At 49.7% G+C, this 25271-nt stretch overlaps 1 pseudogene; it reads right to left on the bottom strand.

Annotated features, from left to right (window-relative positions):
• On the bottom strand, nucleotides 1-24209 carry LOC122687729 (annotated as a pseudogene).
• Between the last annotated feature and the right edge of the window lie 1062 nt (nucleotides 24210-25271).

The following is a 25271-nucleotide window of genomic DNA, read 5'->3' as shown; positions in this document are numbered from 1 at the left end:
GTTTTGTCTTGTTTTTGCACTAAGTTTTAGACTCATATCAGAAAATATAATTAATAAAATTAATAATGAATCAGAATCCCTTATTATCCATGATGTCCTTGTAATACAATGAAAAACAAACAAACAAAAAGAACGTTTAAGAATATCTTTTGTGACTGTTGATTGTGGGATTGTTGTAGCTGTCAGGCTGTCTTGTTTTTTCCTTTTTATTTATCTTTTTGATGCTGCATTTCATCACACACACAAAATAGGGACACATTCCAGGAATGGGCCCGCTCGCCTCCCTCTGAGTTCTTCTCTATGGAATGATTGAATTTGGGGTGGCTGAACTCCAGAATTTTCCTTGGTGGGGGGCACTGTGGTGGGCAGAGCGGCTGAGCCCCTGCCTGCCTGGTAACAGAGGTCACGCCATGCAGTTTACAGGTGGGTCCAGAGCCACGGGTGTTCTTCCCATTTGGAAAAAGAAAGAAAACTCGGCTGTACCTAGGTATCTGCACGGTGATTTCCAGCGTCCTCATTCAATTCGTTTTCCCAGAGCATTCTTGGTTCCCCTCCCTCAAATCTGTGTCCCCTTCGGCTCTGTTGTCTGAATTTGGTGGGATCGTGTCTGCTTTAGAACAGGGGTGCTCGCCTTGATGCTGCCGGTCGCCATCGCTGACGTGCTGACGGTGCGGCGGCTCCTCCCCGTCGGGGATGCGGCTCTCACATCAAAACTTGAGGAGCAGGTGCAAGACCAGGAGAGGCAGCAGCCAGAGGCAGCCCGCCCTCCTCGACGACGTCCCGTTGCTCACTTCGCTGACGGCGCCCGGGCCTGCGGAGAGAACACACCTGCCATGAGCCTGGCCCCCTGCTTCGCAGAGGTGCCTCTCTGGCTGGGAGCCTCCAGCGCCCCTGGTCCACACACTGGGACTGCATGGGGAATGAACCTTCCGCAGCCTGATCCCGAGGACACGGTTAGGTGGTGGGGAGTCCACCTGCGCAGAGAGGGGCTGAGAGGTGTGGGTTTTGGTGTGCAGGTGGCCGCTACTCCCCTGCCATCAGAACACGTGGAGGCCCTGACTCAGGGGGCAGGCTCAAGAAGAAGGTGGTGGAGTAATGAACACCCTACCCAGAGCATTGGTAAAGTGAGATCCCTCTATCGCCTGCATCATCGTCCAACCCCTCTGAGCACTGCCCGCCTCAAACATCCACGTGGCCCTTCAGCCGCTCCAACTGTCCTACAGGAAAGGACTTGGTGGACACATTGACCATCCCCCTGTAGATGCTTCAGCAGCCTTGGCGTTCCTTCTGTCAGTCACTCTATTTCAGGGCAGTGCTCTTGGCCTCTCCCCAATCTGGACCAGCTAAGAGCAGACCTCCTTCAAGTTCCACAGGCTCAGAAGGTCAAACCCAGCTGCCATGAGGTGGGATCAAGTCAAGAGACAGATGGCTTCTGGCCGCGCACATGGGAGGATTTACAGGGACAGTGGGATGCAGAGCGTGCCATGGCATGTGTCTGTCGAGGGGAGATGGATGGCGCCTTTCTCTAAGAGCCACACAGAGGCCTGGCCTGCACACAGATACTCTTGGAGATGCAGCCAAATTCGGGAGGCAAGGTAACTATGAGGTCATAACATTCCCCAGCAGCTTCCCTATCATTTAAGCTTTCCAGCTCCCTGAGACCCATGGCCATGCCGATGACAAATGCAGTTAAGATTCATGAACAGTATACACGTTTGGATGCCTGGATGAATTAGGCGCCTAATGAAGCAAGGCATCTTCTCAGACCGCACTTGCTCCGGCAGCCTCTGTCGCACGGGACTGTGTTGTTGCTGTTCAGTTGCTCAGTGGTGTCCAACTCTTGGCCACCCCATGGGCTGCAGCACATCAGTGTCCTCTGTCCTTCACTGTCTCCCTGGAGTTTGCTCAAATTCGTGTCCATTGAGTCGGTGATGCTATCACTGGACTTAGCAGAGGCACTTGAAGCTTGTGCCCTCGCTAAGTCCACATCCTCACCAGGTTGAAGGGACAAAGCCAGACCTGCTTGCCTGACTCGGACGCTGGACACAGAGACAATTCTGGCTACTACAGTTTACCATCAAGCCAGGCTCCCTAATGCCATATGGAATTATGTTCTCAAGTCTTAGAACTCCTAGCCTGGAAGCAATGCCCATGTGATTTCTTTCTTAGACCTTTGGAACAAAGCTCTTGTTCTAATCTAAGCCTACCCCTGAACAGTTATGAGTCTGAAATGCACCAGGTCATCCAGCCTCCGGGTCTCTGGTGCTGCTTCTCAATGAAGGGTGGTGAGTCGCCACCCCAAAGTGTCTCTTTGGCACACAGATTATTTTGAGTTGAGAATGGTCAAAGCTCAAGACTGAGGAAGAAGCTTTGATCTTCCTTGGAAGAAAAGCTATGACAAACCTAGACAGCATATTAGAAAGCAGAGACATTATTTTGCCGACAAAGGTCTGCATGGTGTAAGCTATGGTTTTTCTATTAGTCATATACGGATGTGGAACACAGACTGGTTCCAAATAGGAAAAGGAGTACGTCAAGGCTGTATAATGTCACCCTGCTTATTTAACTTAAACGCAGAGTACATCATGAGAAATGCTGGGCTGGAAGAAGCACAAGCTGGAATCAAGATTGCCAGGAGAAATATGAATAACCTCAGATATGCAGATAACACCACCCTTAGGGCAGAAAGTGAAGAAGAACTAAAGAGCCTCTTAATGAAAGTGAAAGAGGAGAGTGAAAAAGTTGGCTTAAAGCTCAACATTCAGAAAATTAAGATCATGGCATCTGGTCCCATCACTTCATGGCAGATAGATGGGGAAACAGTGGAAACAGTGGTTGACTTTATTTTTCTGGGCTCCAAAATCACTGCAGATGGTGACTGCAGCCATGAAATTAAAACATGCTTACTCCTTGGAAGGAAAGTTATGACCAACCTAGACAGCATCTTAAAAAGCAGAGACATTACTTTGCCAACAAAGATCCATCTAGTCAAGCTATGGTTTTTCCAGTGGTCATGTATGGATGTGAGAGTTGGACTATAAAGAAAGCTGAGCACCAAAGAATTGATGGCTTTTGAACTGAACTGTGGTGTTGGAGAAGACTCTTGAGAGTCCATTGGACTGCAAGGAGATCCAACCAGTCCATCCTAAAGGAGATCAGTCCTGGGTGTTCACTGGAAGGACTGATGTTGAAGCTTAAACTCCAATACTTTGGCCACCTGATGCGGAGAGCTGACTCATTGGAAAAGACCCTGATGCTGGGAAAGACTGAGGGCAGGAGGAGAAGGGGACGACAGAGGATGAGATGGTTGGATGGAATCACCGACTCAATAGACATGGGTTTGGGTGGACTCCGGGAGTTGGTAATGGACAGGGAGGCCTGGTGTGCTGCAGTTCACGAGGTCACAAACAGTCAGACATGGCTGAGCGACTGAACTGATCTGAACTGATACAGATGAGAGAGTTAGACCATAAAGAAGACTGAGCGTCAAAGAATTGATGCTTTTGAACTGTGGTATTGGAGAAGACTCTTGAGAGTCCCTTGGACTGCAAGGAGATGAAACCAGTCTATCCTAAATGAAATCAACCCTGAATATTCATTGGAAAGACTGAGGCTAAAGCTGAAGCTCCAATACTTTGGCCACCTCATGTGAAGAGCCGACTCATTGGAAAAGACCCTGATGGTAGGAAAGACTGAAGGCAGGAGGAGAAGGGGACGACAGAGGATGAGACGGTCGGATGGCATCATTGACTCAACGGACGTGAGTTTGAGCAAACTCTGGGAGGTGGTGAAGGACAGAGAAGCCTGGTGTGCTGCAGTCCATGGCGTCACAAAAAGTCAGACAAGACTGAGCGACTGAACAAAAACAACATCTGACTGGGTAAAGAATGTAGAAGGAGGACCTGTCCCAGGAAGGGAGCTGTCACCACAGGTGACACGGTGTGAACTGGCTGTGGCGACAGGAAGTAGCCTGCAGAATCTGTCTGTTATACTTCCCTCTGTGTCCATCTCTGCCTGCCCACCAATAACTGCCACCACACAGCAACATTTCCATCTCCATGTGAAATGCCTCCTCTCTGTTTGAAGTCCTAACCCCCTCTCCCCAGCATCCTCTTCTGTCTCTAGCTGAAGACGGCATTTAAGATGAAGGTTTGGGACATTTTGGTGAGTGCATCAGTTTTCCTTGTCTCTTCCATGTATGTGTGAGCTCAGTCCCTCAGTCGTGTCTGCCTCTTTGCAACCCCATAGACAGTAGCCCACCAGGCTCCTCGGTCCACAGGGATTCTCCAGGCATGAATACTGGAGTGTGTTTCCATGTCCTCCTCCAGGGGATCTTCTTGATCCAGGGATCACACCTGAATCTCCTGTGTCTCCTGCATTGCAGGCGGATTCTTTACCACTGAGCCACCAGGGAAACCCCTTTCATGTATATGCTGCTGCTGCTGTTGCTAAGTCGCTTCAGTCGTGTCCGACTCTCTGCAACCTCATAGATGGTAGCCCACCAGGCTCCGCCATCCCTGGGATTCTCCAGGCAAGAACACTGGAGTGGGTTGCCATTTCCTTCTCCAATGCGTGAAAGTGAAAAGTAAAAGTGAAGTCGCTCAGTTGTGTCCAACTCTTCGTGACCCCATGGACTGCAGCCTAACAGGCTCCTCTGTCCTTGGGACTCTCCAGGCAAGAAAACTGGAGTGGGTTGCCATTTCCTTCTCCGTTCACGTATATATATAATTATTAAATTTGTATTTTATTGTCCCCTGTTACTCTATTCCATGTCAATTTAATTCCTAAGCCATCCAGAAGTACCCAGAAGGATATAGGAAATTTTCTTCCTCCCCAACCGCAGTGCTCTTGAGGCCAGAACTTCTTGGCAGTGCAAGTTCTCCTGAGGAGAAGGACAAGAGATGACATTCACAGGGAGGTGAATGTCTGGTGACACAAAGCTTATCATCCTCCCTCTCCCAGTCCACAGCATACCCATGACAAAGGGGCACCCCTGTGAACCTCCAAAGCTCTGGATGACTTGTAATTCAATTTCAGATTTGCTTTTCCTTGACCATTGATCACAAGTTGGTTGCATCTTCTAAAATCTAACTCCTGTTTCTATGCAAATCATCACCAGAAACCCCAGCTCTTATGTTCAATCACTGCTGACTCTATACAGCAGTCCTTGGAATCTCAGGAGAGAAGCCGCTCCCAGAGGGGATGCTCTTCCACTCTGGGACACCCCAAGATTCTTGGCAGGGGAGACCTATCTTTGCCCGAGGCCAGCTCTGAGATGGGGAGTTTGTTCTGGGTCCCTGGGAGCCAGGTTCCAGGTGTGATGGGAGAGTTGGTGGCTGCACGCCCCTCCCCCTGGCACGCTGCCTGTGATTCCAAGTGTGCTCTGCTCACTTTGCTCACGCATCCGGACACACAGGTATCTATTCACACAGGGCTCCCTTCCTCTCTCACCTCCTTTCTCTCCTGAACACTGGCTCACATAGCCTTGAAACTCACTTCCCACTCACCCCAGCGTGGCCCTCCTGTTCCAGTGCCTGGTAGGAGAAAGGGGATGATGCCCCTTCCTGCATGGAGACGCTCTCTGTCCCTGCCGCCCTCCACTCCTCTGGGCTACAGGGACCACACATCTCCAGGGAGGTGGATGGAGGATGCGCACACCAGGCAGACAGCCCAGCAGGGACCTGGCCAGGCAAGAAAAGTCAGAAGCCTTTGCTGGCCAGGGAGTCTGCAGCTCCCCGCGGGAGGCAGCTGGGAGCTGGCAAACACGCCGGGCACCTGGCAACGGCCGCGGTGTGGCAGGTATCTGGGGTGCGTGTTGTGTTCTGACTCTTCCTGCCCCCCTGGGGCTCCTGGGTGCTCTGCTGCCTCGGGGATGCACTCAGGAAGCCTGTGGGGAGGGCCCTGATCCCCCGAATCAGAGAACGCCTTCCAGAGAGGAGAGGAAATGCCGGCTGGGTGTGAAGCAGCGGGGAGGGCACTCGGAGTATGAAGTTCCGTAGCTGCCCTCCTCTCCCAGGCGTGTCCGTGGGGCTGGCGCTCCCCTGGACACCACCTCGTCCAGCAGGACCTCGCCTCCCCACCCCTTCCTGCTCCCCACCCAGCATCTCTCTGGACACAGCTGCCCTGGAGAAGGAAACAGCGGCGGTTCCTGCAGAAACCTGAGACGGGGGTCTCCTCACATCCTCCCAGGGTCCAAGCACCAGCTGTCCACTACCCACCCTGGACTTTCTGGGTTGACTCCTTATGCCAACCCCAGGCCGATGTTTCTGTGACTCTAAGCTGACCAGACCACTAGTGGATTAGATACCTTTGGCCTTTGGGAAACCTCTCAGCTGCTCCGTAGGACACTCAGAGGCTTGCCCTCTGAATCCTTAGCCTCACTCTTGGGACACGTGTGCCTCGGGCCCTCCCTGCTCCTACTCCACACAATACCAGCAACACACATACGTGTGCACCTTCCAGCCTGTTCTCTTTTCTTCCCAATATCACATCTTCTGCCTGAAATGCTCTTCACTAGACTCACTCCTACTTCTTGTTCCAGGTTCTGTTCTGGCCTCAGTCACCTCTTCCAGGCAGCCTTCTTTGACTTGCTCTGTTTCCTTCTACCACACCATACACATCCCACTATTAAAATACACACCCATTCTACAGTTCCCTTCATGTGTCTCACATGTCTCCTCCTCCATGCTCTGAGTTCCATAAAGGCAGGATCTGTGCCCAGCTGGGCCCTTGGCAGGTACTTAACAAACATTAGTTGAAGGAAGGAAGGGGCCAGAACAGTGATCCATGCTGACGTGTCTATACCTACTTTGTGTCTGTATTTTTCTTTTTCTTAAGGTTCTACTTGAAAAAGAAAAGTACAAACCAAACTGAAAACAAAGCAAAACATTCTTCTCCTACTTTGCTGTCTTTCAAACACCCTTCCCCCACTTTTCTAACAACTCCCAATACAAGTCACTGAAAATTCACGCGGTTGAGGGAAGATATACCCAGAGGTAAGGCCATATTGGTTAGGATTCCAGGTGGAGTGTTTGCACCTGGAAATGGGTTCTGGCCCCTTGAAGTCCCTCATGTAGGAGATGAAGGCTGTTACCTCCTGCTCTAATGTGTGGAAACTCACTCTTGGAGACCTTAAGTGATGTCCCCAGGGTCCCTTGCTTTCTGTCTCCAAATACAGTTTTCTTTTCATGGACTCAGAGCTGTGGCTTTGCCGGCCGCTCACATCTCCAGAGAGGAAGAGAGCAGAGAGTGGGGCTGCAGGGCCTGCCTGGCCCGGGTACCGGTCAAGCTGGCGACCCCAGACCCGCCCACACTGATTGGCACAGGAGGATGCCCACGAGAGGAGGACCTGCTGTCCAGGCAGGTGTGGATCTCAGGCTCCGGCCGCGAGGCCCTCTCAGAACCCAAGCTGGCCAGAGTAACAGCTCAGCCCATCTGCTCGGCGATGCGGCCACACAGGAGGTCTGTGTGCTCCATCCAGCAGCACCTCCACTCAGCCTGGAAGGCCTTATTGCCTCAGTCTCATTAGTGAACTCTGGAGGCCTGAAGAGACTAATTACCAGGACCGTCAGGGTCCCGGAGAGCTGTGACGAGTGTCAATTATCCATCGGAAACATCTGGACAGAATGAAAGCCCCCAAATAGGATGAATTTTTATTCGTAGCCAAGTGACTCACCCAAGAACCGCCCCCTTCCTTCCCCTGACCCCTTCCTCCTGCCACTTCCCTTCCAGCTCCAAGTTAGAAAAAGAGAGAATGAGGTAAGCAGAGGCCAGCATGCAAGGCCAAGGTCCAAGAAGATCATCGCATTAGAGCATCGTGTGCAAAGAAAGAGGCGGGCCTGCTACAGAAGGGCCCAGACGTGGAGCTATTCTGGGCACTGACAGGTCCCCATTAGTGCTGCCAGCAAAGACAAGTTAGACTTTGCAGGGGAGGCACCCGGGGAGAATCGATGTCCTTGGGGATAGTTAATCTGAATTGACACAGGGCCGGCCTGAGGTCAGGCGGTCCCCACCGGGCTGCCTCCTGGGGTTAGCGCAGAAGAGAATGCATCTTGCAAGAAGGCGATAAGTCTTGCGCCCCCCAGCCCAAGGCAGTAGCTGCCTGGAAAGTAAACATACCAACCTTTCCCAGGGGGCAGAGTTGTGGTTTTCAGTTCTAAAAGAAATGAAAAACAAGCCACTGTTAAGGCAGAAAGCAGCCAGAGACATTTAATTTACCCTCCGATGGTTTGGGGGAAGGAGGCTGAACCAGCCCAGACCCCATACTGTCCTGGCCACAGCCCAGCCCTTGGACACGTGCCCCTCCTCTATGCTGGGAAGTCAGTTGGCATAGGTTGCATGGGGCTTGGGGCAGGATGTTCACATTGGATCTCTGACTCAGAGATCCAACATCCCCGCCATGTCTTGGCTGGGGAAGCTGGTACCCTGGAGCCTGAGCCCCCAAGCCAATAAACATTTCTCCGTAGAACAACCTTTTTTCTTTAGCCACCAGACTATCCTCTAATTAGCTGAAGTCCGCAGAAGTAGAGGTGGAAGTGTTAATCACTCTGCTGTGTTTGACTCTCTGTGATCCCATGGACTACAGCCTGCCAGGCTCCTCTGTCCATGGGATTTTCCAAGCAAGAATACTGGAGTGGGTTGCTGTGCCCTCCTCCAGGATCTTCCCAACCCAGGGGTTGAACCTGGGTCTCCTGCATTGCAGGTGGATTCTTTATCCTCTGAGTCACCAGGGAAGCCCTGAAGTCTGCAGGCTTTATTATAAAACTAAAGCCTAGGCCCTCCTGCAGTAATATGAATGCAGGTGCCCATGTTCTGTTTGATCTGTAAAGTTAACCGGCATTCATCTATGCATCTTTGAGATATTAGTGAGCGAGGTTCTGTGTACTGGAGGAGGGCAGACCTTTGATATCTGACCTCTCTTGATGAGTCAGACTGTAACCAGCTGGCCCCGAGGGCTTCCTCTCTCTGGGGTGATCTAAGGCAGTAAGACCTGCATCCCTGCTGCTGGGGCCTGCCTGGGGAAATGCTGGGCATCAGCTCCCCTCTGCTGGCTGGACCAGGAAAGACCTCCATTCACCAGTCCAGGTTCTTGGGACAATGCATAGAGCCTATCTTGCTGACTGGCCAGAAGCAGGCTGATCTCTCATCTTTCCTCGTTAGCTGGGGGCCTCTGCATGTGTTCACCCTGGATACAGAGGATGGGAAATCCTTCCACAGGGTACGTGTATGTGTGCGTGCTAAGTCACTCCAGTCGTGTCCGACTCTTTGTGACACCATAGACTGTATCCCACCAGGCTCCTCGGTCCGTGGGATTTCCCAGGCAAGAATACTGGAGTAGGGTGCCATTTTCTTCTCCAGGGGATCTTCCCAACCCAGGGGTTGAACCTTCATCTCTTATGTCTCTTGTATTGGCAGGCGGGTTCTTTACTGCTAGCATCGCCCGGGAAGGCCTCCACAGTGTGTATAGGTATCTAATCACCATGATGCACAGAAACCAGTACAATATTGTAAAGTAATTAGCCTCCAACTAATAAAAATAAATGAAAAATAAATAAATAAATATCTTACAATTTTAGTCATCCATCATACTTGAAATAAGGGAAAATAAAACTGAGAAAAAGAAAATGACATTAAAGCCGTCTGCATCAAAGTGATAGGATTCTCCGTGCAAAGATCCTTGCATATAGAACGAAGAATAACCTAGAGATGACTCCATCTAGACTCAACCAGAACATTTGACCAAAATCACCTGAGTGCGTCCCCATGTATTCAAACTCTCAGTCTGCTCTTTAAAGGCACCTGAGACATGATACAACTCTTGATCCAACTGGACATTAGCTGCCCCAAGAATCTACTCCAGAAAAGGCTGTGGGCAGATCAATAATCAAAGATCAAAGTGGTGACTCAGAGAAGTCAAGGGTCAATCCATAACACTATCTTTCTGCCACCAAACCCAGCTGAATCCAAGTTCTTAGGTGACCACAGGGCTGTTGTCTTTACTAGTGAGCAGAAGAGGGCTGGATTCATGCCAGAATGGATACACAGGATACACAAACACTCCAGAAATAGGGCGAGGGGATTTTAGTTTGGTACCTTCTGCATTTACACACATGTGCCATAGAAATGCTAACTGCTGGGAGACTGGGTTTAACGAGCTCTCTCTCATCCTCAGCAGGGAAGAATAGATCCTCTCTCCCACTGCAACTGTTTCTCCTGAAGCACAGAGTTGACTTGCTCCCCCATTCTCTATTAAGATGATTTGAGGGTCACTGCGAGGTTTGGCCGGCATGAATCAGCCGACCTTCCCCAGACCACTGATACCATCAAATCTGACTCCTCGCCCAGGAGATAAAAGACAACAGACCAGGGATGGGAAATGAACAGCCACCGAGCCGCTGAGTGCGTCCCCGGCACACTTGCCTCATGAGGGAGGGCATGAGGGACGGTGGTGGATCCACCAGTCTAAGGACTGGTGGGAGTCCTGCGGGAGTCCTGCAGCACTACATATTAATACAAGAGGGGGACATGCAGGCCATTGTGTTTGCGAGAGGGGGAGCAGAGAAATACGTCATGGTGGCAGAAAATGCTGAGAAGGAACAAAATTCTCTTTTTTGGATCCTTCTGCACCATTTGGAAACTGAGTAACAAAATAGCTTGGAATGTCTTTTAAAGCTAAGTGTTCCTCATGGGTGGAAATCCTTCTAAATGAGAGGAGCATAACCTGGGTGTATTCCAGAGGAATGAGGTAGCGCTCTGTTCCTGGGTAGGCTAGCCATGGAGGAGGAAAAAGCAACACATACACACACAGAGAGCAGTGCATAAGATAAAGGCCCCAAGAGCATGGTCTGTTTTCTCTAATACAGCCCTTAGTGTACAAGAGTCTGACAGCCACCCTGAAGACCACACTAATCCAAGTCTTGGAATGTTCCAGGATTCTACCATCTACAACACTGGCCTTGACCCATTGCCCTGCACCCAAAGAGAAGGGTGATGGGGTGGGAGCAACGTAGAGAAGAGAGCTGACATGGAGACCCTGCCCCACATTCACAGCGGATCACAGAGCACAAAGCGGGGGTGAGGATGCTCAGCTCTGAGTCAGCAGGTGGAGCCTCTGCTCCTAGACCCCTGCTCAGAACTAGGCAGGGATTTGTTTGCTTCTGGTCAGTTTTGTTACTGTTGGCTTCAGTGTGGGACATGCTCCCTCCATCCCTGGGATGCACCTGTAGTGGAGTTCTAACTCCTTGACAACCAATCCCTGTTTTAAAAGCTCCCTTTCCAGCTGAGAATACAGATATCAGTGATCACAATGAGCTGAGTCACTCTAAGTCACTCAAAGTCCCTTGCAAGTTATCCTCTGCCCTACCTCCAGCCTCTCACACGTCCTTTTCACCATATGTCCTTTGCTACTTTTCCAATGTTCTTCGAGATCTGTGCATATGCCTTGGCCAGGGGTTCAATAAGCATACGTTGAATTACTAATTGAACCTGGAGCCTTCCATTGACTTCCCTTTCTTTCTATTTCTGTTTCATTTTCCTGTTTGTGGTTCATCACCATGGCACTCTATATCACTAAGGTGAATACTGCATCCCTGAATCTTCTCACCATAAAAGCTTTCTCCTCTTCTGTCAAATAATTTCCCATATAATTCATTTCTTCCATCTCCCCCTCCCCAAGTCTAATGCCATCCTCTGATGATTGCTTGCATGGCCAGATGTGAATGGATGAACAAGATGAGGGGGGTGCTAGGTGGGATGAGAAGGATGGCGGGAAGTGGGGAAAGACACTCTCTTGACTGTGGTCACAGCCGCTTTCCTGCGGGGCTCTCTGAGGGTCGGCACTGTCCTCCGCAGGAAAAGTTAGCACACACGGAATTCGTCCAATTCCACCACTCAGCCTGGGCCCACTTCTGAGCATTTAGTCATGGCCTAAATGAATCACTTTAACTAGGCTAGGGACCTTGAGACAATTTGAGGGGCTGAGTAAAAAGAGGCGAGAGATGCAGGTATCACAGGCTGAGGAGGGCTGGCATGGAAGAGGTGGGAAGAAGTTAGGGAGAGGGCTTGAGAAATGAGTTCATGAACCCCTGGATCGTCATATGGGGAGAGGGGGTCCCTGTAACCAGAGACTGGGCTCCAATGGTTCAAGACGCACCTGGTGGTTTTCAAAGCCTTTTTACTATGTGTTCTCAGGTGAAGGCTAGAACAACTCTCAGATTGTAAGGCGGGTGGTCAATTCTATGGTCCAGAAGAGGAAGTTGAGTCTGAATGATACTTCCTGACCTGCCCAAGAGCACAGCACCCGTGGAAGTCGGGTTCTGGACAGGAGCTCAGCGGCGTCCACTCCAAGGACCTTGCAGGGGCACCTGCCCACCTTCCTCCCGGAAGACACTCCCCATGAATGCTCTGTGACAGCTTAGGGACCCTCTAAAACTCCGTGCCCTGGGGGTTTGCTTCTGTGGCTGGTGGGGGGGGGTGGCTGTCACTGAGGCTCCTATGAGAAGAATTCAGTGGGTGGACTTCTCTGCCTGTTGCTCGCTCTCTGAGCCTTTTGTCTCCATGCAGACCCCCAGGCTTTGAGAGGATAGGGTTATTTCTTTTCCTCTCCCTTCCCAGCCCTTCAGGGGAGGTGGGCAATGTGAGCAGAGAGTAAGGGGGTCCTTGGAGTTTCATCGGCTCCCAGTAACCCACTTCGCGCCTGCCGCCATCCACTAGCTGCTGGACAGACAGGAGCCTCGGGGAACACACAGGAGGGCAGGGGGAGGGGCTCTGGGAGAAAGCGGGGAGGGGAGAACCCATAAAGCAGGGGGACGGGGGGATACTGACCTTGCAACAAAGATGAGCTTGTAGGCTCACTTAGCTCTATATCGGGTGAGGGACACACAGGAGAGAAAAATGAAAACAAACACACATATTATATATACAGTAGCTATATATCCATCATATATAGTTTGTATACTGCTTTTCACAAACATTTCTGGAGGGATGGAGAAATAAAGGAACACAAAAAAACCAGAGGTGGTGGGGCAAGATGCAGATGAGGAACGGTGAAGGGCTGGGTGCGTGCACACAGGATGCTGAGGTTGAAAGGCGAGGGGCTGGCCATGCGTTCTCAGCCCCCGCAGGAGCACGGACTCTGGGCGTGTGCTGAGCTGGGGTGCTGACTTAGTAGCAGAGGACCAAAGCCTCTTTCCAGATGAGGTCTCTGTCTCATCCACAGCTCCACTGGTTCACTTGGGGAGACCAAGTGCAGAGATTTCTGGCCTCCCAGCACCACGGCAGGAGCTAGGCCCCCCCCCCCCCCCCCCCCCAGGAATCTCTGTGATTCAGGATCCCAGGGGCTGAATTCTCCTGGTCCCCTGACGCCTCTGGAGCCTCAGGGACCAGGTTCTCAGAATCCTACTGGTAGGGTTCCTGCTAGGAAGGACCACCCCTACCCCATTTGGCTGTAGTACCTCAAAGGTATTGACCCTGAAGGAATCTAACCAGCACCAGCATCCCTCACTTTTCAATGTCAGGTCATGCGTGCAGCTTCCGAGCAGGTTGGTGGCAAAATGATGCTAATTTAGCTAGCTCTCGCATGCTACAGGAGAAGGAGTTTCATCACAAAGGTTGTGTATTTGCATAAAGCAAAGGCTGCTTTCTAACTTGCGCAAGTCGGCTTGATGGGTCTGATCACAGGAAAGGGCATAGAAAACTCGCTAACATGTTTATATTTGTCAAGAGGCCTTATTGATAGTGGGTGTTGATAAAGAGTTGAGGGGCTGGGCTGTGTGGACCAGCTGCAGTGTGAGCCAAGGGGGTGGAAATGCAGGCGTGGCACGTTAATGGGATTCCGTAGCCCCATGGATCTAGGCATCATCCAGGTGGTGATGCTGTGACGGGCTTCTCAGAAACGCTCTCTTAAATGAGGCTAAAAACCTGGTTGCTCATTGATTAAATTTGGAAATGTTCCAAACTGTTTCTCCCTCTTAGAGATTTAGCATGCAAGGGCTCTGAGCCTTCCTGTGTTAAAGAACATCCCCACATGGACCCAGTTCATCTTTGTTTGATCTGAGTCTTTCTAAACTTACTTGAGTCCATACTATCACTTTTCCATACATGCTTTTAGAGAGTCCCCTGGACTCCAGAAAGCTGGCAACTGTAGGGCCGTCCCACATGACACACGGGGTGCAGGGGATGTTGACAGACTGCCGGGGATGCGGGCAGAGGTCTTAATTGCCAAACACGGGTCTGTGGAAAGGAGCAGATTTATGGCGCATGCTTCACTGCATTGCTTGTCACAAATGCCGGTATTTCACTCTTAAAGTTTGCTTTTTCTCTCTCTTCTCATCTGAGATGGCTTCAGGGGACGAGGCCAGGGAATTAGACAGCAGTGATAAAGTCAGTTGCAAAACCATTTCATGCATCTGATTCAAAGGAGCAAAGGGGTCAAAGGAGGAGGGAGACTGTTTACAGGGAAGAGGAAGGCTGTGGGAGGAGGGCGGGGAGAGCCTTGGATCTGGGAGGCAAGGGGAGGTGGGGCTGCCCCTTCCTAATCATGGTCCTTCTGTTCATGCAGACAGACACCTGCCAAAAAGCCAAAAGGCTGACAAACGTGAGCGGCCCTGATGACTGTCCCTGGGTGGGAGGCGTCAGACACATCCATCAGTCTAATCACAGCTCTGCCCATTCCGGTCTGCCAGTCCTGGGATCAAGGGCAGCCTACCCCCTCCCAGCCCTGGAGGATAAAGCTGGGGTTTATTTTATGTGTTGGGTAAAAGGGGGGATGGAATGCAATCTGGAAATCTGAATGGAACAGGGGAAGAGCACAGGTGGGCTGTCTGGATCTGATCGGGGTCGGTGGTGCCATGGAGGAGATGTGGCAGGGTGGGCAGGGGATGAGGGGTGCTTTATGGAGCTCTGAGATTATCTGGGAATTCTCAGAATAAAGGGGTTTAGGCTTCTGCCAATGATCTGCTAGCTTCCTTACCTTTCCCTCCCCAGGACACTCGAGAGTGCTTGTTAACATGGGAGATGGGGGAACAAATCGAAGGATTCCAAGCTAAGGTCCTTGCTGGGGCCTGGAGGGATGTGCCTCCCCCCACCCCCAACGCCCCACAAAGCAACCAGAAATGAGCCCCATGGGCTGTGTGGACAGTCTGCTTCTTCCTGGGGAGGGAGCCCGTCAGAGACGCAGAATGGCTCTCGGGCATCCAGGCTCAGGTCTGTGTGACTGTTCTCCCCACAGAAGCATGAGACCCGGGGATCTAAGTTTGTTTCCTTGCCTCCTTCCCTTGATTCTGGCACCCTTCCAGTTGCCGGGGGTGCCATGAAGGCACCACATCTTGCCTTGCCCACATTAGTCCTTCAATGAATAGTGACTGGATGAATTAATGCATGAATGACTATGCGACTTCTGTCGAGATGGTGGCTCAGTTGGACAGATAATATCTCAATGCAGCCCAACGCCCTGGGACACAGATGGAGAACCAGGGACACACCCATTGGCTATGTTAATTCTCCATCTGACACCAACATTACTCAGGATCCCAAGGCCCATGAGTCTACTTTTATTAATACAATGAAGTTTCTCTTATATCCTGAGGTTCAGAAAACATTTCAGAAATGGTAACATTTCACACTCATCCAGGGAAGAAGTATGGAAGTAGTGTATGTTCCTCTCTGGGTTCTTGACGACTAGATCCGATTGCCATCCCCACAGTCAGTTAAGGAGATACTCGGGGGAAAGTTCAATGTCACTTCAGTATCCCCCAAACCCTTTCCTGCAGTGTCAGGACTTCTAGTACAGAATGAAACCCGGTGTTCACTTTCACACCCGTGCTGTTTCGCTCTCTCCCCCTCCCTTCTCATCCCTGTCCTTCTCTCCCACCCCCGCCTAACTACTCCTGACTCTCTTCCTTGCCCCCCATCTTTCCCTACTCCCCGTCCCCCCCCCCCCCACTGTGCTCCTTGCTGTCTAGCTTGGGGCTCCGTCTCACCGAACAGTGTGATGCTGGCATTGGTGTGACCCAGCTTGTTGGAGGCCACACACGTGCAGTTCCCATAGTCGTGTTCAGAGACGTTGAAGAAGATGAGTTTTGAGAGGAAAGGTCTGTTTTCCACTTTGACCCCCTTCTTTCCTTCAACCAGCCTGAGACAAACAAGAGACCAAAAAGAGAGGAAAAAGGGGATGGTTATAAGTATTTTTCCTTACAAGGAAGAAGAAACACTCTGGAATTAGTGATCTTCCCTCTTCCCCCTTTCTGGCATCACTATAATCCCCCCTTTTCTTTCCACTCAACTACACAACAAGTTCATCACCATGACGCACGTAGTTACATTTCTCTGTTTTATCTCTGTGTGTGCCTGGAGACATGCTTGGCACAATGCAGATCTTCATCTCTCTATGCAGTTATTGAAGTTCTCTGAAGGCAGGTGCCTTCAACAAATACAATGCGCCACCTGTGTGCCATTCAGCCCCACAGGATCCGAGCAGTAGGTGCTGGAGAATTGATGTTATTGAAGAAGATGATGATGGCAACCATGGAAATGAAGAACCTAGTCTTCAAACAGGAGAAAAAGCCGATGGGTTTGAAAGAGCAAAGCTTTTCATGCACCTGGTAGTAAAACTGTCCCTTAAGGACTTGAGACATTTTACAGATAGTAATTTATCCTTGGTTGTGATCAGGATAAAAGAATCAGGGGCTGTTTTTACACTAGGGGACCCTGATGGGCCTGGGAGGGGCGATCTGTCCATTGGATTAGAGCATCTCATCCTGGGAGGGATTACAGGAGCCCGAGAGTGTGGCCTCAGGTGGCCAGGACCACCTCCCTGGCTGTCTTACCCAGACTTGGAGTTCAACGTGTCTCAAGGGCTCAGAACAATAGCTGGGGGCCACTGATGAAAGCCAGGGAGAGAGGTGGGGAGGACAGCCAGGTACACTTGTTAGAAGTGCGGACACTATTACAGGGCAGACAGAGAGGGAAAGGAAAAACTGCTTCGGTGGTTGGTGGGGCCACATTCTCCTTTGGAGGCTGTTAGGAGCAATTCCTATTGAACCTGCATGTCTGCATGGAAATCATGAGACCAGCGCTCTTCTCTGTAAAAACCGCTGGGATATCCTATTTCGGAGAACAGGCTTTAAGCCAAACTGTTCGTTTCCCTGAAATAATTTGTCTTCCTTGCCCAGAGGCTGTCTATGCTACAGGAAAGATAACCACCAGTGGGGACAACCATCCTTCTAAATGGAGGATCTCAGGGATTGATCCCCAAAGCTCAGCTGCCTGTGTAGGGTATGGCTGGAACAGGACATGTGGACAGGACAATATGTCAAGGTGGACACATGTTGGAATGGGTTCGCAGGGCAGAAACTGAGGCAAATGGCTGGTACTGGAGTCATCCAATCGAGAAAGACAATATTCTGGGCAGAAATAGAAAATAAAGCCCAGCAGGATAATGATGAGAAAATGCTTTGTAAACCAAAAAATGTTATGCAAAATAATATATTTCTGTGGAGTGAGACACTGCAAACTCCTTCCTGTCCCTGGGCCACAGGACAGCTTTGGCAGCGACATCAGCTGCTGTATCACTATCTGAAGTGTCCACTCTGCAGGACGAATGGACGGTTCTCTCCATCGCCAAGACGTGTGACCGCTGTGATGAGAAGAGCAGGATTCGGGCCTCTGTCGCAACCCAGCGTCTGTCTCCAGGGAAGTCAGAGCAGGGCTGGGGAAACATGTATTGCTTTCCATCCTGTAGATGTTCATGTGGGGGCTTTTCTCTCTCCCACGCGAGGGACGGCGAACCAGCCCGGGTCCACGTACTTGGTTATAATGTGAGCACAGTCCGAAAGGAATGAGGTGTCTGGCTGTGCAGCCAGAAGCCACTGTTCTATCTCCGGCTTGTTCTGTTGCTGTCCTGCAGGGGATGCTGTCCGTAGGAGGCTCTGCAGCCCACCTGCCGGAGGCTTCTCTGAGTCCCTCAAGCTTATTGATCCCTCTTGCCATTCTGACGCCATCCCTGGGCTGGGGAGGAAGTCGTCACATGGGGACCAAGCTGTGAATTAGATTTCAGCTCTGCAGTGGGGAGAGACACTTGCCCAGAAAGCAGGCTCTGCTGACAGCTCTGAAATGTCTTTAGCTAAAAGCAGAGCAGGGCGGCCAGTGGTATTCGGCAGCATTTTGCAGCTTCTGGGGTGAGGCTGTGTGTGGTCACACACTACCCCATGCCACAGAGGACAGATGCCTCCGTGCAATGGGAGAATGGAGGTGTCTGAAACTGAGACAGCTGTGCTGAGACAGGTGTGCTGAAACGGAGCAGGGCCCTGTGGAGCTCTGGTGCATAAAGCTTTTCTGTATCCCCAGTTTTCTAGTTTGTAGGAAATAGGTTTCATTCAGCCTCCTAGACCTTCCCTGAGTTGCAAAGGGCGGGTTCAAACACTTGCTAATTAGGGAAGGGAGGGCATGCAAGATGGGGAGAAGCAGCCAAGAAGCAATGGAACAGCCTTGGGACAGGGTCTTGGTTCCCCTTCAAGGCCACGGGGGAGGCTGATAAAGGATACAATGCGTGCTAAGTTGCTTCAGTTGTGTCCAACTCCATGACCCTGTGAACTGTAGCCTGCCAGGCTCCTCTGGCCTCGGGATTCTCCAGGCAAGAATACTGGAGTGGGTTGCCATGCCCTCCTCTCCCTTTTAAGGGATACATATATTATCTTTGAGTTGTATAGCAGATGTTGAAACCACCACCATGTGGGAAAAGTTAACTATAAACTGCCCACAAGTACAAAAGGTTAATGACGCTGACCCCTGATTATCTCACCATCAGCCAATCAGAAGAATGTCGACTAGCTGACCCCACCCTCCTCTCTGAACCATTACTATAAAACTCCCCATTATCCCCTCCAAGTTGGGACACAAAGTTTTGAGGGCATGAACCCACTGTGGTCCCCCTTTCCTGCCAAAGCAGTAAAGCTATTCTCTTCTTCTTCACCGAAAACTCTGCCTCTGAGATTCAATTCGGTGCCGGGGTACAGAGGCCAGTTCAGTATCACTACCAGGCTTCAGCTTCTTCATGCTTTTCAACAACTCGAGTCCCTACAGATGAGTGGTCCTTATTAAGGACAGGGTTCCCTTTCCTGTCCCTTTAGATCCATGGCACATATGGTGGTGGTGGGCGCTGAGTGGCTAGAACACAGTCAAGAGAGACTGCTACCCTAAATTCTGAGAAAACCGCCTGTCCCCATCACAAGGACTCCTTTGATTGGTCTCAGAAATCTACTCATCTCCCCAGGAATGTCAGTTAGGTTAGAGCTGGCCTTCCCCCTAGTGGGGGCCATCTTCCCTGGGAGACCTCCCTGGAGGAGTGACCTGCCAGTGGTCCAGGAAGGACAGGCAGCGACAAGACTTCAGAGCAGAGATGCTCTTCAAGAGCCTGGTGCCCAGAGGACAGACACCTCCATTCAATGGGAGAACATGGCCGGGGGGGGTGGGGCGGCGGATAAATAATTGAAGAACCAATAGAAAAACTGAGTGGAATGAACGAAAGGAGAGAAAAGGAGCTGCCTCGAGAAGGGCTCAGAGGACTCAGAGCCGCCTGAGCCCAGGGCTCCGAAAGCCCCCTGCCCACGGAGATGCTGCCAGTAGGGCTCTGTCGTCCTGGGTGAAGCCCGCAGCCCCGTCCCTGGGGCACAGTGGCCGTGCAGAGCTGAGCTCGCCCTCTGTGTGCCCACCATTGGCCACTTCTGCCTGAGGGCTAATCTTTCCTCCACATCTTTTAAGATTTTGTTTCCTCCACATTTAGCTTGCATTTTTCATCCCATCAAAGATTAGAAAGACAGGATGTAGCTGATTAACTTCCTTGAAGATTTAACCCACTGAAAGTTCAGGAATTTACCCTGGAGCTCAACAGATTTTTGGCTTTTTGCTATGTTTTCTGATATTGGACTTTCATGCTTCAGTTTTCTTCTTAGTATAAAAGAAAAGATAAAATAGATGGAGAAAGCAAGCAGGATTTTGAAGAAAGAAACCCACATTTATTTATTGGGAAAATACTATTCCTTTCTGCTTGATTATGAATTCTTGGGCAAAAGGAGAAAAGCCAGTTGTTTCTTCTAATCTCTTTCTGAGTCTGCTTTTACTCATTCTTTCTCAGTGCACGCATCTACAAAATGGGCTAGATGAATACAGTGCACCCAAGTTGCTGCCAGAATTGGTGCTTCAGAACAAAAAAGTAGTGCTTCTCACTTGGAAGGATTATAACGAGCCTCTGACTAAGTGATTTGGTTGTAAACCAAGTTCAGAGGATAATGCAGAGACTAGAGGGGCTCTTGGTGCTGACTGGCCTTTTTTTAAAAAATTAATTTAAAAAATTCTTGGCTGCCCTGTGTGGCATGTGGGATCTTAATTCCCAGACTAGGGGTCAACTCTGCATGCCCTGCAAGGGAAGCAGAGTCCTAACCACTGGACCACCAGGGAAATCCCTAACTTTGTATTTTATTGAAGAATAGTTGATTTACAGTGTCACATTAACTTCAAGTGTACTGCAAAGTGAGTTAGTTATACATTCATATATATATATGTGTGTGTGTGTGTGTGTATATTCTTTTGCAGATTCTCTCCCCTTATAGGTTATTCAAATGTTGAATATAGTCCCCTGTACTATTATACAGCAGGTCCTCCCCTTGTTGATTATCTCTTATATATATATATATATGTATATATATATATAAAACAGTAGTGTGTATCTGTGGATCCCAAACTCCTAATGTATCTCTCTACCTCCCTGCCCGCTGTGGTAAGCACGTTTGATTTCTATGTCTATGAGTTTGTTTCTATCCTGTAAATAAGTTCATTTGCCATATTTTAGATTCCATATATAAGTGATGGTATATGGTATTTGTCTTTTTGTTTCACCTCACTCACTATGATAATCTCCAGGTCCATCCAAGTTGCTGTAAACGGCATTATTTCATTCTGTTTTATGACTGAGTAATATTCCATTGTATATACGCACCGTATCTTCTTTATCCATTCATCTGTCAGTGGGCACACAGGTTGCTTCCACATCTTGGCTATTGCACCAAGCATTGCCTTGAACACTGGCCTCTTAAGTAAAGGACTTCAGGCGCTGGGGATGTTGACTCCTGTGGGCAGCAGCTGGGTTGCTCTCAATCTGCGTCTTGGCCTGGAGCTGCTCACCCTCTCTCCTTCCCAAAGTTGCCCTTTTTTTTTGCTTTTTCCTCAGCTTCTCAGGCTCTCCGACTCCTTCCCCCAGCTACACCCCACATACACCTCAGGACTCCGCATTGCCCCCTCCCTGTTCTCACCAAGTTGTGTTCTGACCGTGGACAGCTCTTGCCCATCAATTGCTGATCATCCACCTTAAAATAGCTCTTTGATGGCAGTAATTGCCTGGCTTTTGGAGCTGCTGAACCCTTTGCTAACGCGCCATGTGATAACTCCTCGCAGTGACAAACTTCAGTGAATCAGGGCAAACATCCGGACGGCGGCTGCGACAATAGGAGGGGACGGGGAGGCCCTTGTCTTTTCTCCTGCCGTGAGAGTACAGGCTCTACTCACAGCGAGGCCAAGTCGGGTCACGGACACGTTCCTGCACCACTGAGTGTGTCTGCAATGGAACCACAGTCCTCGGCCACAGCTAACTCAGCACCGGGAGCACTCCTGACGCCTTCATGCAAGCCTGAGAATGCGTTAAAAATAGCTGCGGGCAGAACACATTATTTCCCAGGCCTATAAAAAATTCACAGGCTTTCCAGGGCTCCTGGTGGTCTTTCCTTGGACAGTCCATTTTCCTAAAGAAATAGTTTTTCTTAGGCTCCTTGACTGGCGAGTGATAGTTCTGCATGGCGGCATTACAAACACAGCTGAAGTTCATTCACATCAAGAAGAGACTGGTCTGGGTACTGTTTCTCCTTCACAGGCAGGAGGCATTCAAGAGAGGACTTTGCAGGAATCCATTTGCGTCGTGTGGAACCAGGGACCTGGAAGAGCTTCCTTCTTTTTGGGGGAGGGAGAGGGGGAGGGAGTCTTACCTTTTGTCATCCTTTTACCACTGGAATTCTGCTGAGGGAACCGCGGAGGCTTCGCACTGCAGGGTCCCCTTCTGTCCCACAGGCATGCCGGTCCCCTTAGCTTCTGAAATGTATGGAGGATCTACAAAGAGAGGACATTCAACAGCATCTCAAATGCCTCCCTCGATCTGTTTTCCAGGCCCCACTCTAACTCTGGTCTCCACGAAGTGCTGGAGAAGGAAGCCATCCTGTATCACCAAGGAAAGGCTCGCATGCACTGTCTCTGCTTCCCTCTGGACACCAGTGGAATGAGCAGGCATTGAGGCCTATTTCCTGTTTAAACTTTTCCACTTTCCTACGATATAGCCAACCCCATCCACCATATGCCCCATGGCTTGACAGTACCTTTAATCTAGCCCTATAGGTTTTCTGCACACCAGGTTTTTGCCAGAGTATATAAGCTTGAACTATTCAATTCCCATCAAAAACTCAGTTGCAAGAAATAATAGTCACAGAGAATTGCCTGGGGGATATACAGATCCGTCATTCTTGGAGGTGTTCTACCCTGGACGCTTGAATCCAGCCAGAACAACTTTACCTAAGTATTCAGCCTGCTTTCACTCCAAGTCTCTGCCAAACCACCCTTGTCAATGCCGACAGTTGCACTGAAATGCATTATGAAAAAGAGCCACAGCCAACCATTGCATGACCGTTGCAAGTGATGCTTGTTGTGCTCTATTTATAGGGACCTTAAAGTGAAATTATTTTTCAAGTCTCAGCACCAGAAAAAAGCAGTGCTTCTCCGAAGCAACAAATTCACTTTTATCTTATGGACATGAACCTCAAACCAAATGATGTTTCCTATCTTTGGTTTAGCACTTTGAAGCCAAATCCTGGACCCGCATCTGACCACCTCAGGCTATAAACTTCATGTGCTGATTTACAAATAGATTTCTCTTATTTCTCTACATAGGTTTTCCCCTTCTCTTACATCTCCTTACTCTTTAGGTTATGTCACTTTAAAAGGAAATTGTGGTAGGGTACAAAAATGGCATGATTGCTTCACCTGTTTCCTTGATTCGTCAAGTGCTTTGTGTTAATTAGGCTCAAATTGTAACAGAAACCAACATATTAAAGTGAAGGAGTAAATATCAAACCAAGGTATTCTTCCTCTATGTCCAACCCCACCCAAGTTTGGAAGGAGAAACTCTTCTTGTCTGCTGGTTTAACTCTTGGGTTCTATTCTGTCCTAAGAGCATCTGAAAGTAGCACATCTGGGAAAACTTTCCGAATGTCCTAGAGACCCGAGTCAGGGTACCTAATGAGGAACCTAGAGAGAATGCATGAGGGAGCGGGGACATTGAGCAGCATCGATGTCAGAGAGAATTTGGATGGTGAAGGAAGAGGAGGGGTCCAGAGAAGTGGCCTCCAGCTTTTGGGGTTCAGTACCTCTATTAGCAAAAATCAGGTATGAGATATACCCTCTCACATCAGATATGTGTATGTTTATCTATTTATAATTCAATTGTGAATGTATACCATGTCCATCAACATAATTAGAAGAGGATGAGATAACATAAGTATATATAAACATAAATTATAACACTTCTTCCATACACATGCTTTTCATTTTTGCTCCCTATTAAGGAGATGACTGTCCAGAGAATGAGAAGCTTGGTGACATTATGAGTAAAAATTGGGATTCAAAGACAAGCTTGTATAAATTATGCATTGGATGCGATGTAATGATCTTTTAGGGACTCTAAGTCAAGTTTTGGATTATATAAAATTATTTTCAGCTCCCATTTATTTTCTTTAAGAGCTTAGAATCGTTGCTCTTGAAAGCAGAAAATGGCCAGCGAGGCTGCACCATTTCCCGCCCCGTGTCAGGGCTGACAGTGTGGTCCAGCTCTCTCTTTGGCCAGGAGGGCAGCACCTCCTGAAGGTGCTGGGTGGGGGCGCCTGAGACCACTTACAGTTCACGGTGACCTTGACTCTCCGCACCACTGGGGCCGCCACGTCGTTGAAGGCACTGCACTCGTAGTCCCCCGACTGCTCCCGGGTGATGCCCTGGATTTCCAAATATTCGTCTTCACTCACAAATCCCACAGCTGCAGGAGAAGGGGTGAGGAAATAGGAAGAAAAACAACAAAGGCACAAACTTAGCAAACCAAGTGTGGAGTGGTTGTGTCTGCAGAGCATCGTGCTTAGGCTCAGTCCAGATTCTCGGGATGGACTCCAGCTCTCCTGCCTGCCTCCCTTCTACCTCTTACATCACTAGCTTGTCCTCGGTTCCCCAGTGGACCAGGTACAATGTTTGTGCTCCTACCTGGACCAAGCACAGAGTCTGGAGAATTACTGGTCCTCAATAAGTGATGAATAATGTCAATGTTCAGCCTCCCCGAATCTCACCAAGCAGTCAGGCTCTGGGTCTGAGATAGGGACCCCCATCCCACCCCTCTAGGTCACCACAGAGCACACCGGGATGTCTGGAGGAACAAATGATAAACTGATTTCAAGAAAGTGCTTTGAAGCCCACTTTGAAAGCACTACACACTTGTGGCTTTTCAAACCCTCTTTGAAAGCACTATACAGTTACCCTATGATTTGCCTGGAGGTCCAGACTCAGAGGATCAGGGCTCTGTTAACACAGTGTGGGGGGCCCGTTCTGAGGGGAAGGGAAGAGGCACAGTCCTTCCCCCAGGGCATAAAACCTCTCCATAATGCTGCCTGTATCTGTGATGCAGAAAATAAATATGACAATTAAAAGAAACTGATGTCATACAAAGAATTATGTGTGTGGTATGTAAATAAGGAGAAGAGGGCATCAGAGGATGAGATGGCTGGATGGCATCACCGATGCAATTGACATGAACTTGGGCAAACTCCAGGAGTTGGTGATGGACGGGGAGGCCTGGCGCGCTGCAGTCCATGGGGTCGCAAAAAGTCAGACACGACTGGGCGCCTGAACAACAATAACGACATGTAAACAATGCTTATATTTGTTCTGTGACGTTGCTAAGATCACCATTTTTATAACGGTAATAGTAGGGGTGATGACAATGACACAGAAGACAATAGCTCTCGTACACAGAAGGACCACTGCCTGCCCAGAGTGGCCGGCACTCCTGGGTCTTGATAAGTCTGTCATCATCCAGACCTAGTCCAACCTGAGCATCCCCCAGCTGTCTTTCTGCCTATGGAAGCTGTAGTATACACGGACAGGAGCTCCCCTGCCTGTACTACCTGCAGATAGCATCTGTC

Source organism: Cervus elaphus, chromosome 32 (assembly GCF_910594005.1).
Source record: "Cervus elaphus chromosome 32, mCerEla1.1, whole genome shotgun sequence".
NCBI classification, from domain to species: domain Eukaryota; kingdom Metazoa; phylum Chordata; class Mammalia; order Artiodactyla; family Cervidae; genus Cervus; species Cervus elaphus.
The sequence above is the reverse complement of the archived record's forward strand: the minus strand, read 5'-3'. Positions and strand labels throughout refer to the sequence as shown.